At 36.0% G+C, this 14525-nt stretch overlaps 1 protein-coding gene across 2 annotated transcripts in view; it reads left to right on the top strand.

The window, feature by feature from the left end:
* Nucleotides 1–14525, top strand: part of LOC126161563 (glutathione S-transferase-like) — a 100904-nt gene that overhangs the window by 46559 nt on the left and 39820 nt on the right. The gene's annotated exons all lie outside the window — the stretch shown is intronic.

Raw genomic sequence — 14525 nt, 5'->3', positions numbered from 1 at the left:
TATGTCCTCAGAATTTCAATAGTAAACCACACCGTGATCCACGACCCCCCTCTCGTACTGTCTGCCATTGGAATTGCCTCGTGACGCTTCCATACTTACGAACTAACCCTTGACGAAGGGCTCTGCGATTATTTGTTCCCTAGTTCACCTGTCGCTCTATCCTGGTAAGGATCTAAGACTTAGAACAAATACAGCATGCTTATAATGGAAGTTCCAGTTTCAAAACGCTGTAAAAAGCGAATATCGTCAAATTTGAAAAGAATGTTATCGAAGAAGGGTAAACGTTGTAGCAACAAAACAAGTTTATCGAAAACCATACTATTGGAAGACCCTGTAAGTAGCAGAATACGCAAAATAAGACGCAGGGTACACGACTGTCCCTCAATTTGCGTCTGAAACGCTCGGCATGAAATGTCTCAATGCAGGATCCTGCGCTGTTGGTAAAGCTATTTTACAAGAACGGCGACTGTGCATCCAGTAGCTAGGCAGAAATTTCAGACACTCGAGGGTATGGAAAAAGGCGTTGGTCCGATGTCTGCCAAAGGTCTGGAGAAAATGGTTAAGAAATTCGAATAGACTGTTTCTTTTAAAGTGCAATATGGCAGAGGGTGGTAAACAATTGATCCGACCTCAGTAGATGATGTGACCACAGCATTGCTGGAGAGGTCGAGTGGTGGTGTGCAAACTTGCAGTGCACGGGGAATTGCTCGAACTGTGGACATGCATGAGACCATGGTGCATAAAATTCTACAAAACATTCTGCATTGCTGTTCATACAAAAGTACCCATGTTCATGAGTTGCTTCATGCTGTCCTGCTACTAAGACAAACATTTGCTTTAGAATTTTTCGCTCGTCTGGAATTAGACAATGAATGGCTCTGGATCATTCTGTGGACAGATGAAGCATATTTCCATCTCCAACGACCTGTCAGTACACAGTATTGCATAATATGTATGGGCAACGGAAAATCTGCTTGTACATCAACCGGTACCGCCTCATTATGAAACGGTAATTGTGTGGTGCGGGTTGACGGCATTGCTGATCTTAGGGTCATGTTTTTTCGAGAAGGTGGGTCCTGCGAGTCCTGTTACCTTTACCGTCATTGGTAATCGTTGTGGGAGCCTTTTTGCGCACCAACGTCATTCCATCCCTTCAACAGCATTGACATATGAGTAAGATCATGTTTATGCAAGATGGCGCCCTTCTGCACATTGCACAGCTAGTGAAGCGGCTGCTGCAGAGACATTTTGGAAATGCTAGAATCATCAGCTGTCTTTTCCCTAGAGCATGGCTGTCCAGATGACCTGACCTTAATCAGCGTGACTTCTGGCCATGGGGTTATCAGAAAGATGGTGTGCTCTGTGTCCTGATTACAAACGTAGCTGAATTGAAGGGATGCATTGCGCAACACATACTGAACGTGAGCCCTTGAGACATTCCGAGTTGTTGTGGAATGTGCTGTCTCTTGATTTCAATTTGTGGCAGAAAATGGTGGTCAGGATGTTGAACGTGCCTTGCGCCAGTCTCACGATAGTTAGAAACCGATTTGCTTGATGTTTTTGGTGTCTTTTTGACTACAGGACTGTTAAAAAAACTTTCTCATTCTAGCTTTTTGTGCCGTTTTTGGCCGCAGGACAATTAAAACCTCGTTTTTCCCATTCGATGTGGTACGACCTTGCGTGGTGGGTGGACTTACCAAACGAACAGTGCCACAACTATTGAATGCCAAACCTGAGCGATCAGGCACATTGCATAATACGGTTACTTTAATGTGCAACTCATACCATGGGCATGGTATTGCAATTCATCTGTCATTTGTAACCAACTACATAATGACGCTTACAGCACCATCTAGTGGGAAAATTTTCGTTTTTTGCCACAACGTTTCCCTCAATTTTGATAATACTACAGTCAAATTCGTCGTCATTCTAAGAATTTTTGCAATAAATCTCAACCATTTCTGCTATTAGTGTGATGTGGTCGCTCAAATTTAAATCATTCCATACGCATACTTCCAGATGTATAATGGATGTGACTGTTTCCAGTGATTGTGTGGCAGTTGTGCAGTCAAACAATAATGGGTCTTTCTGCCTATTTTTATGCAATCCATTACATCAGTTTATGTTGAGAGTCAAGTGCCAATCTTGGCACCAAGTGTCAATCTGCTGTAGGTCTTCCAGCAGTTCTCTGCATGTTTCTAGCGTTCGACTACCCCCCCCCCCCCCCCCCACACACACACACCACCACCACCGCCGTCATTCCCGAACGTGGAGATTCTATCACTATCTATTAGATCATTTATGTACAATGTTTCAGACCTATTGTACAGACACTTTGTCTCTGAAAACCTCAGTTTGCTTGTATATACATATGTTTCCAACTCATACTATCATCACTGGAGTAGATTATAATGATTTAACAATTGATTTGACTGTGATAGTAACAGTTTTGTAAGTAGTTGGCAAAACAAGGCATCCTGTGAAACATTGCTAAATGCCTTCTCTGAAAACTACATAAAACATATTTCAGAACCAATTCATTATGGAAATACATTAGGTCTAAATCCAATAAATAGTCCTGACTTATCTGAGGATGTCAACACTGGAATTGGTCTGTGACTATGTGGCAGTTGTAGCAAAAATGTTTGCCAAAGTACAAAGGGCAACTAAAACAAGTAGAAAGATTTAGATGTTTAGTATAGTAGATACTAAGGCAGTGATAAAAGTACAAGGCAGTATTATTAACAACATGTCTTTCAGAACAGCATATTGAAGTTATAAACAGCATAATGTGAATTACTTCAACAACTTATTACAGAAAGAAAAATGGCTAGGAGTGTACAAAATGAATGATATAAATGAAAAATTCAGCACTTTCATTGATACATTAACCCATTTCTTTAAACTTGCATTCCCACTGAAAACATTAACCATACGGGGAAACTCTAGAACAAACAGCTGGATCACAAAGGGAATAAGGGTTTCATGCCAGAAGAAAAGACTACTTCATGAAATATGTAACTCAAAAAATTCCTCACCTGTAGTACGTGCATACTATAAAAAATACTTCAAAATATTAAGAAAAGTAATAAAAGCAGCAAAAATAATGCATAATGATGAAATCATTTATAATTCAGCTAATAAATCACAGGCTATGTCGATTGTTATAAAAAAAGAATGTGGGGAATACAGACAACCTTGCAAAAATATAACACTATCACATAAAAATAAAAAAGTAACAAACCCCTTAGAAGTAGCCAACACATTTAACAACTTTTTCACAGGTGTTGATGAAAATATGTTACAATCAAACTTTAAGAGGACCCAGGCAAATGAATATAAAATAAGTGAATGTAGAGGATCAATGTACATCAGTTCTGTTTCACAAGATGAAGTAGCTAAAGCAATAAAAGGACTAAAAAATTCCAAATCGGCAGGTATTGATGGTATACCTTCAACAGTGTTAAAGAAGAGCACATCAAACCTAACTGAAGTACTCGCACATTTATGCGACTGCTCACTTCAGGCAGGCACTTTCCCTGATGTGTTGAAAACATCAAAAGTTATTCCTGTATAAGAAAAATGGGATAAAAACAATGTAAATAACTACAGACCCATCACAATTTCCTCCTGCATCTCTAAAGTACTGGAAAAAGTTATGTATGAGAAACTTATGAAATTTATAAATAAAAACAGCATCCTATGTAATGAACAACATGGATTCAGAAATAAGAGGTCAACGACAACTGCTGTCTATGAGTGCATCAATTCCATCCTAAACCTGATGGACAAAAAACAGGAAACAATAGGAGTCTTTATTGACTTGTCAAAAGCTTTTGACATGGTGGACCATAAAATTCTGCTATAAAAGCTAGAATGATATGGTATTAGAGGTCTGTCCAACAAGTGGATCAGTTCCTTCCTGACAAATCGTATGCAGGCAGTGTGCGTCAAGCACACAAATATTGAACTAAAAACTGTATCTAATCACTTATCTGACTATAAACAAATAAAATGTGGTGTACCCCAAGGATCCGTATTGGGACCCCTTCTGTTCTTCTGTACATAAATGATCTAAGCTTAAATGTTGATGCACACAAAACAATCATATTTGCAGATGACACAACGATTCTACTAAAAGGAGACGACGATGAACAGTTACAGCAGACAGTAAACACGGTCACAAAACAACTTAGCAGCTGGGCACAGAGTAATCAGCTTGTAATAAACAGTAAGAAAACCGTTGCTCTAAAATTCCACAATGTTCCTAACAAGGACATGTTTATCCCATCAGTCTCTATCAATGACTAACCAGTTGGTAACAGTACTGAAACCAAATTCTTAGGACTTTGGCTGCAGAGTAACATCAGATGGAATAAGCATATTGAATATCTCAATGCAGAACTGAGCAAAACATATTACCTTCTTTGTTCATTAAAATCATGCTGTAGTGAGAAAACAGTATTGAATGCATGTCATGCGTACTTTCATTCTTGTCTTAGATATGGGGTCACCTTCTGAGGAAAATCTAAAACAGCTAATAGCACTTTTAAACTACAAAAAAGGGCCATTAGAATCTTGTTTGGGTGCAAGCCTTGAGACTCTTGTAAACCCCTGTTTAAGAAATCTGGTATTCCTCCATTACCGTGTGTATTCATTATGGAAACCCTTTTGTTCTTTAAATTAAATGTAATAGGCAAGGACCAGAGACTGCAAAAAACTGTGATATACATGAGCACTTTACCAGACAAAACAGAAACTTACATATGACTCAAATCAGCACAGCACTGTGCCAAAAAGGTACTTTTCACATGGGAGTTAAGCTTTATAACAAACTTCCTGAAAACATAAAAGCTATCACTGAGGTCAATACATTTGGAAAATCTCTAAAGTCATATTTACAGCATCACTGCTTTTACTCCATTGAAGAATATTTAAATTTATGAAATGTGTTGTATAAATACTTACGTGTAAAGTGTATTATTGTAAGCTTAAATATGTATGCCTTGAAATGACTTTCAGCTTGTATATTTATAACTTGACTTGTCCAATGTCTTATGCATAAGCTGCTATATAGACAACAGGACCAATAAAATACAATCTAAAATCTAAAGAAAGAACATGAGACATTTAGCTTTGGCAGGAGCATATAGAAAGATCGTGAAAAGTGGTTTAGGAAATCCTTCAGCTATAAAGAAATGTTAAGCTTTTACTTCCTTTACCCATGTCAAGATCAATCTTTTTAAGACTCAACCATCAGTTGATTAGATCTATAGAAGGAAAAGCACTAGATGTGAGCAAGCATTGCAGTGAAGACTATGACAGAATTACAGACTGGAAATGTCTACATAACACACTTCATGTGAATGAAAAATATAATATATTCTGTCACATAACATTTATTTATTTGTTTATTTTATTTATTTATCTCTTGTTCCGGTGATCCATGTTGTGACAGTATCACAGGATATGGAACGTGTCAATTTTACAAGCTTTTGGCCAGAATTTATGGTAATACATAAAACAAAACAAAAACAGTAAACAGTAACTTAGGTCCCACTACAAAAAAAATACATTTTAGATATAGATAGAGATTACAAAACAAAAAACAGTGAACAGTAACTTAGGTCCCACTACAAAAATACGTTTTAGAGAGAGATAAAGATTACAAAATAATAAGTGTTACAAAGAAATAAATATCGCAAAATATATGTTTACAATAAAAATATTCAGTATTTCAAATACAAATTTGGGCATACATTTGCAATTTACAATATAAGAGATGTTAAACACTGTAGTTCAGGAACTCTTCTAATGTATAAAATGATCCTTGCAATAGGAACTGCCTTAAGGTTTTTTTAAACAGGAGATCATCATCTATCAAACACTTAATTCGTGAAGGGAGGGCATTAAAAATCTTACAGCCACTGAAATGGACTCCTTTCTGCACCATACTTAGATTTGGCTGTTCATAGTGGATATCATGTTTCCTTCCAGTATTGTGACTGTGATATGCACTATTCAGCTTAAAGATGGATTTTTCTTTCCTTATGAAGCACATCAATGAGAATATATATTGCGCAGTGGATGTAAGTATTTCAAGCTTCTTAAAAAGATTCCTGCATGTGGCTCTAGGATGGACTCCACACATGATCCTTATGGCTCTTTTTTGTACACACGGTACTTTTTTAGCCAGTGGCTGATTTCCCCAAAATATAATTCCAAATGCCATAATTGCATGAGGGTAACCATAATACGCTGATTTCATGGTTTCCATATTTCTATAAGAAGAAACAATGCGCAATGCATATGTTAATGAGCTTAGTCTTTTGCACAGATCCACGATGTGGTTGGACCAATTCAGTTTGCTATCAATATGCAAGCCTAGGTATTTTGAGGAATCTACCCTGTTTATTGTCTGCTCACCTACCTTTACAAATATTTCCTCATCTTTGGATGTTTTGTGGAACTGAATGTAGTTTGTTTTACAGTAATTTAAAATAAGACCATTAATGTTGAACCAGTTCACCGTTTCATTTAAAACCTTATTTGCCGTTACCTCAAGCTTATCTTCTGAATTATCAATAAGTAGTGTAGTGTCATCCGCGAAAATGGTGAATCTACAATATTCCCTAGAGAGAGGAAGATCATTTATAAATATAATAAAAAGTAGGGGGCCCAGAACTGAGCCCTGCGGCACTCCACATGTGATGGTACCCCCTTCTGAAGATATTGGGACACCATCTTGACTATCTACTATAACTTTTTGTTTTCTGTTTGACAGATATGAGTCGAGCCATTTCCCTGCTGCACCACTTATACCGAGATGTGCAGCTTTTTGTAAAAGAATTTGGTGATTTACACAGTCAAATGCTTTTGTTAGGTCACAAAATATGCCAATCACTTTCAGTTTTTTGTTGATAGATTCCAAGAGTTTGCCAGTAAATGCAAATATTGCATCTTCTGTTGACAAACCTTTCTGAAATCCAAACTGACTTTTGCTGAAGCTATTGTGTTCACTGAGATGCTTAACTATCCTGGCATGCATTAGTTTCTCTAAAACTTTTGAAAAGCTTGTCAGTAGTGATATTGGCCTATAGTTAGCAGTATCCGTCTTATCCCCCTTCTTATACAGCGGTTTTACAACTGCATACTTAAGCCTCTCAGGAACTATTCCTTGCTTAAGTGATGCATCAAAAATGTGGCAAAGGACTTTACTTACATGGCTGGAGCAGTATTTTAATAATTTGTTAGAAATGTTGTCAATTCCAGCAGAGTTTTTACTTTTCAGGGATTTAATAACTCTTTCAATTTCTTGAACAGTGACTGTTTTTACCTTCATGTGTTGCACTAAACCAGGTACTCTAGCTTTCAAAAAATTGATGGCTTGCTTCATGGACCCTTGTAAACCTATTTTTTCTGTTACTGTTAAAAAATTGTAGTTGAATGTGTCTGCAACTGTTTTTGGATCGCTAACAAGATTACCCTCACTTTTGATTTGGATATTTTCACTACAAACTGCATTTTTCCCCGTTTCCTTCTTTACAAATTTCCAGATAGTTTTTACTTTATTGCTCGAGTTGTCAATTTTTGCCTTCAAGCACATGTTCTTTGCTGCCTGAATTGTCTTATTCAGAACTTTATTGTAGATTTTAGTGTGTAATCCTACTGTTATCATTTGGACTCCTGGCTGCAGTATATAGTTCTCCTCTTGTTTTACAAGAGATTTTGATGCCTTTAGTAATCCAAGGCTTGTTTCCAGATTTGAACAGGTTTTCTCTCACTGATTTTTTAGGAAAAGCTTCTTCAAAAAGGCTTGTAACTTCATTTATAAATATATTAAATTTTGAATTAACATCAACTGTAGCATATACAGGAGACCAGTCCAGAAGCTGTAATTGCTGATTAAAGGTTTCAGTGGTGTGTCTGTTTATAATCCTAAATGTTTTCCAAATGAAATTTTCTTTTCTTTGTACATTCATTTGGTTTAGAGTGAGGAATTGCCCTTCATGATCAGAGAGACCATTTATAATATTTTTCATGGTTAAATTATTGCAAATATCCTTATCTACAAATACATTATCTATTAAAGTGCTAGAGCTGGCAGTTACTCTAGTTGGAGTGTTCACAAGTGGTACTAAATTGTAACAGTACATTAAATGTTCAAAATCTGTCTTGTTTCTATTTTCTGTTAACAGGTCCACATTGAAGTCACCCATAACAATGATAGATTTAGTTTTCCTACATAGGTGGGCCAGAAGTGATTCAGTTTGTCTTAGAAATACATTTAGATTTCCAGCAGGTGCCCTGTAAACAGCCAGAACAATAACAGTTGCACTATCTGCTGTTAACTCAATGCCACACACCTCAAAATGTTGTTCATCACAGTATTTGCTTAAATCTAGGGATTTATACACTATATTATTTTTTATAAATATTGCAACACCACCTTTTTCCATAACAGATCTACAGTAATGAGTAGCTAAACTAAAGTTCTCAATCTGTATCATGTGGATCCCATTCATGACGTGATGTTCTGAGAAACACAGTATATCAGGCTCACTTTCAAACTCGTCTTTTAAATTTATTAGCAACTGGTCTGTTTTATTCTTGAGGCTACATATATTTTGGTGGAATAAAGACAAAGTTTGATTTTTTCTCACCTCTGCATTTGCGCGATGTTTGCTAGGAGTAGCTTTTTTCAGTACATTAGTTGATAGTATTGCTTGGGGTGTGGAAAACTCATATTGAACACACGAGAGAGATGCTTCACACAACTTTGAATCCTCATCTCTCGTGTTACTCACCATAAAAATAACAGACTGTGAAAAGAATTGTTCTTACAAATGGATTTGTACAAGTAGATTTGATGATCCTAAATCCCATAAATATAATCACAATATCATAGAGAATAAGCATTAAGGGTCTTCACTGATTCTAGTGTTAAATCATATTACAAACTTAAGGAAAATCATCATAGAATCAAAATGCATGTGATTTCAAACAGAGAAGGAAAATCATGCAGTAACATCCTGTTGGCAATGATGCCATTAAAGTGGGGAAGAACAGGGAACAAAAGCAGCTGTGTTCTTTCAAAGGAACCATCTTGCTTTCATCTTGAGAAACTTAAGGAAATCACAAAAAAGCTAAATCTCGTTGGCTGGGTGGAGATTTGAATTGCCATCCTCCTGAATAGAAGTCAGTGTTTTACCACTGAATATATTTTTGAGAAAAATGAGTTTCTTCAGCAACAATAAAACCTGTTTGGAACATGGTAAAAAAATGAGGCACAAAAAATATTCAGTGCAATGAGTAAATTTCTTTAAACAGATTGAAGGTGACCCCAAACCTGTAGAAATTTTCGGTAATATTTTCATTAAAGCAGCAGATAATTTCAGTCTCAATAATTTCTTAGTGGATAGATTACAATTACCATAAAAATATTCCAAAACATGTTAAAGAAATTCTAGGTCAATACACAGCTCCGTGTAGTTACCCATGTCATGTCTAAGAATGTGACTGAGCCAGTACCTGACAAATAAGGACACTGAGTCACTGCATGATGACATTTTATCCTTCCTTTTACTAATCTTCATCTCATATTTAAGTAAACTGTCACAATTTGTTTTCCATTCTTTAATGTATTCACAACAACTCGCGCCATAACACACTTCTAAATTACATCATTTCAGCATAAAATGTGACATACTACTTACAAAAATCAACTGGTATACAGATACAAAAGATCACAGTTATAGATTACAAAATACATTGATTTTATACTTCCAGAGAGTTTCATATATATAATTAAATACTTCTTGTAATTGTTTTCAGAATAATTTTTACAAATAGGAATAATGAGAATAGTTTTAAAATATGATTACAATTTCAAATTAAGTTGGAAGTAAATCTTGTGTCGATTCCATATATCATTTCTATTTTTGAAAAATGTAAGAGTGAGTTACGTTATTAGGTTTACAATTTTGATTCCATTGGATCATGTCGTGAATTTAATGTGAGTACCATGTTCTGTGATATTTTAGAGAGATAGTAGCACTGAGCAGTTCCCTTACAACTTAAAAGTGACCAATTTCTTTGTTATAATTCTATAAGGGAAACAAGCTACTCTCACCTATAGATGATGTGTACAAATGTACAAGGGGCAGTCATAAAGCTTTAACTATCACCTCTGAAAAATGTTGCTACAGAAATAAATTTCTGCTGGCTTGCAGGTGTATGATTTTCATCCTGGTACATATTGATATTAAAGCATTGCTCTACCATAGCATGTCACCAGAGGAGCCAAAACAAAATGGTGCATTCCACTTATTAAGTACAGATCATGTGGACATTTGTATTCTGCATTTTGATGGGGAACAGTGCTGCAACAATCCATGCTGAGTTGGAAAAAGTGTATGGCAACAATGCACTATCATATGACACAGTCACTAGGTAGTACAGGCAGGACAAAGAAGGAAGTGGGTGAAAAAGGCATAGACCCAACTGTTACTGGGCAAGGTGAACGAAGTGTTACCAATGTGTGCAGCTAATAGACAGGAGCCGTGGCAAGGGGGGAGGGGGTGGGGGTTATTGGAGTCCTCCCCCCCCCCCCCCCCTCCCCAATTGAGTATCATATTACACTGGATAAAATGACTTCAGAAATCAGCAAATACATTACTTCAACAGTTTCAATCATTTATATATATATATATATATATATATATATATATATATATATATATATATATATATATATATCAAAGTGTAGCAATATAGGTTGCAATGTATTTCAAACACATTTTAACAAAAGAATAAGAGTGGCAAATAGCTTACTATCTAAACCAATAAATATCATTTAACTTAAAATGGGCGTCTTATTATTTATTAATATACACTGGATGTATTTTAATGTATGAGTACCTCTTACAATAATCAAGAAAGCTAAAGATCCAGGTATGCCAACCAACACTTAAATTGCTGACCCCAGACAAAAACTTCAAAATAACTGGACATCTGGGTCAAATCATATTATTTCCTGGTCACACACGTTCTGTAGACACGTTTTAACCCTAAACTCCAAAACAGTTACCAAAAACTACTTTAAGCAACTCCAAATTTTACCAATTTGTCGGTGGAGGGCCATGACTCTCCTTTTATTAAGCAATATTCCATTCCCCCAACCCCCTCTCCTCTCCCCCCTACCCTTATCCCCTCCCTCCTTGACCGACTTCTAGAACTGCCCCTGCTAATAGATGATTCTTATAATGGGCAAACTGTTACAGGAACATGCTATCAGAATCAGCTGATGAGATATGAGATTCTCTCAAGACAAAGTGCTTCAGGAAGCTGTCCAAGGGGGTATTTTTGCTCCATGGCAACACTGCAGTTCATTCTGCACAGGACCCAGTCATACATGCTGCTTGTTTGGGCTGTAATATTCTGCCTCATTCCCCCATATTCTCCTGACACTGAACCCAGTGATTTTTTTCAGCTTTCCTCAGATGAAGAAACTGTTCCATGAGAGGCATTTCCTGAATGACAAAGAGGTGATTTGCAAAGTGGAACATTTCCTGAACAGCCATATTGCTGACTTATACAATCAAGGTCTCCAGAAAGTCATCCATTGTTGGTGTTGCATTGAAACATGAATATGTAAAGAAGGGCTAATGCTGTCAACTACAATTATTTCCCTTAAGACCATACTGTTGTCAACACTTAAAACACAGCACAAATTTGACAGTGTGGGCCTGGAAATTACTGTGTCTATTACTTGAAGAAGTACATCTGTATAATTGTCTGGTGGTGGATAGTAGCTTGTTCTCTTTTTGAAAATGTAACCAAAAATAGTCACTTTTGACTCAAAGGACACACTGACAGTTAGATGTTAATTGTTGGTGTCTACAATCTACAATTAAGATAGCATACGTCAGTCAGAGCTTGTCCAGAAACATGTAGATATGTCTAGTATTTGAAGAAGTACATTTGTAAAATCATCTAAGGTGAGTGGTAGCCAGTTCTCTTGTAATTACTTCCATCCTCGTTTTCCATTGACATTAAATTTTTGTTTGTGAATAGATGTAGATCAAAAGTAAAAATAGAGACAAACAAACATAATTACATCTAAAAACACTAAAATCTGTCAAATATATAAAAACAATATGCAAGTCTTTGACATTGGTATTGTGTAGTTCATTAAATAAACATTATCCAGATGATCCCCAAAACAAAGAAATGTTTTCCTTTACAAAACATCTGCACTTTGTCATGAAAAATAGGAGATGATGGTAATTAGCAATACAACATTGAAGTTTGTGCAAATTTAATGGGGTGTTTACCTTTTAACCATTTCTAACATACTTGTAATAACTGCTACAGTTTGCCAGAACCAACAACAAACAGCTTCTTTGTGGAACTGCTAAAGAGCACTCAGTGTACTTAATTTGTTTAAAAGTTATTGCAACTACAAAATGGTTGCAAATCGTCAAAATTGATTCTTCTATAACTTCACACATGTGCTTCAAGTAAATGCTACTGAACATAGCGTTGAAATTCTGACAGTGTGAAGAGCACAAAACATTGTCTATCAAATACAGATATCTTGTTTACATTACTGCTAATTTCTATTTTAACCTGTCTTAAATTTTTTCCAAAACTTGAGCTACCCTAACATTTTGCAGCCCTCCACTGAAAGCCTCTTAAACTTTAATGTTTTTGCATTTTGAATTCAGAATTGTGCACAGTTTATTTTAGTTATTTGGGAAAGATTTGTGAAAAATTTCATTCAGATAGCTCCTCATCAGATGGGGAACAGTGGTCCATTTGATGTGGAATGACCCAATAAGAATAAATGCTCATATAATTTCACATGAAATTGTTTCTAGTGGACACAACCAATGAGAGATTCTCCTAAATTTTCAGTACAGTTTTCTTAAGATCAACAGAATTTATCACATTATTTTCAACTAATGTGCTGAGCAGTTTCTTTTATTACCAAAACTGTTGGACTGGGAATGCTCTGTGTACAACATACCCTCTTGTGTTTCTCTCCCTGTTTGGTATGTAATTTTCCTTGCAGTATTTACGCAGTTGATGTTTATTAGTGTTAGCGTTTATAACAACAATGATTCATCCCAGTTAATAATACAAAAGCTTCAAAATAATTGTTACCAATGGTTTGCTTAAATGGTTGTGTAATTGTAAGTATTGTTGAAGATTCATCTGTTAACAATAGCCACATAATACAGGAAAATACCTTTTACTATTTTTTTTCCAGAATAAGGTCACGCAGATGGTGTCATTACAAATGTTAACATTTTAGGAAGTTGTCAGTGGTCTGAATTTGAGTAGATGCCCCAAATAGCTGCTTAAAATAAGTAATCTTTATTCACAACAGTCTGGAAACATATAAAAAAAAGGTATTTTCCTGTATGATGTGGCTATTGTTAACAGATAAATTTTCTACAAATCTTACGATTTTAAACCAATTAAAAATAGTTATATGAAGCAGGCCATTAGTAACAATTATTTTGAAACTTTTTGTATTATTAACTGGTCTGAAAGAAGAAAATTTGATCTGAATGTAACTCTTGAAAAGGACATATACAGTAATTTGACAAAAGTGCAAGTTTTTGTGTGAAAATAATCTGATAATGACTTTCTGATTTTTCTTTTTTTTTTTCCCAATATGGTCACCATGTTCCTCTTAGGGAGTGTGTCTAGTTTACATAAGTGAAATATATTATCACTTAGCTACAGGTATGAAAAGATTGTTATTTTACAGTGTCCTCTGGAAAAATGTATACACACTTTAAGGAATGAGAAATATTGCTTATGTGTTTATTTTACATTTAATAATTGATCACACATGTTGTACAAACTTCAATTTAGCACATGGCTACTTTAAAAATTCAAAATGTTCTCCATTTATGGCTGTACACATAACAGAATGACGAGCGGTTGCCACAACTACGTCAGTCAATGTTACACTGGAGATCGGTGCACATGTAACTGTAATCTCCTGGTGATGTTCCTCCAGCATGCATGGCTTATCTTTCACAGTTCCCCACAAATCAAAAGTCCATAGGTGTTAGGTATGGCGACCATGAAGGGAACTGTTTGTCCAATTCAATGCCCCAGAAAACTGTCATCCAGGGAAGCTCATACAACTAGGTGGTAGTGTGATGGTACTGCATCCTGTTGGTAGAAGACCTCTTCATCAGCTCCATAAAGCACACACGCACACATATACCTGGCAAAATTGATGTGCATAACATATCCAGGTACATTTCTCCTGTGACAGTAGCATCAAAGAAAAATGGTTGTACTACGCCCCTAGATGATAGTCCACACCACACATGAACCCCTGGTAGATTGACCGCTTTATCCACATAAACGTGCGGATTTTCCGGTGCGCAATAAACAATGTTAAGCCGATTCATGGTTCCATTAAGTTTAAATTGTGCCTCGTCACTCCACACTACCTTCATCACAAATTGTTTGTCATCAGTTACCATTTGCTGATCATT

The sequence above is a fragment of the Schistocerca cancellata genome, chromosome 2 (genome assembly GCF_023864275.1).
Source record: "Schistocerca cancellata isolate TAMUIC-IGC-003103 chromosome 2, iqSchCanc2.1, whole genome shotgun sequence".
Taxonomy (NCBI): domain Eukaryota; kingdom Metazoa; phylum Arthropoda; class Insecta; order Orthoptera; family Acrididae; genus Schistocerca; species Schistocerca cancellata.
Note: the sequence above shows the minus strand (reverse complement) of the source record. Positions and strands in the feature narration are given on the sequence as shown.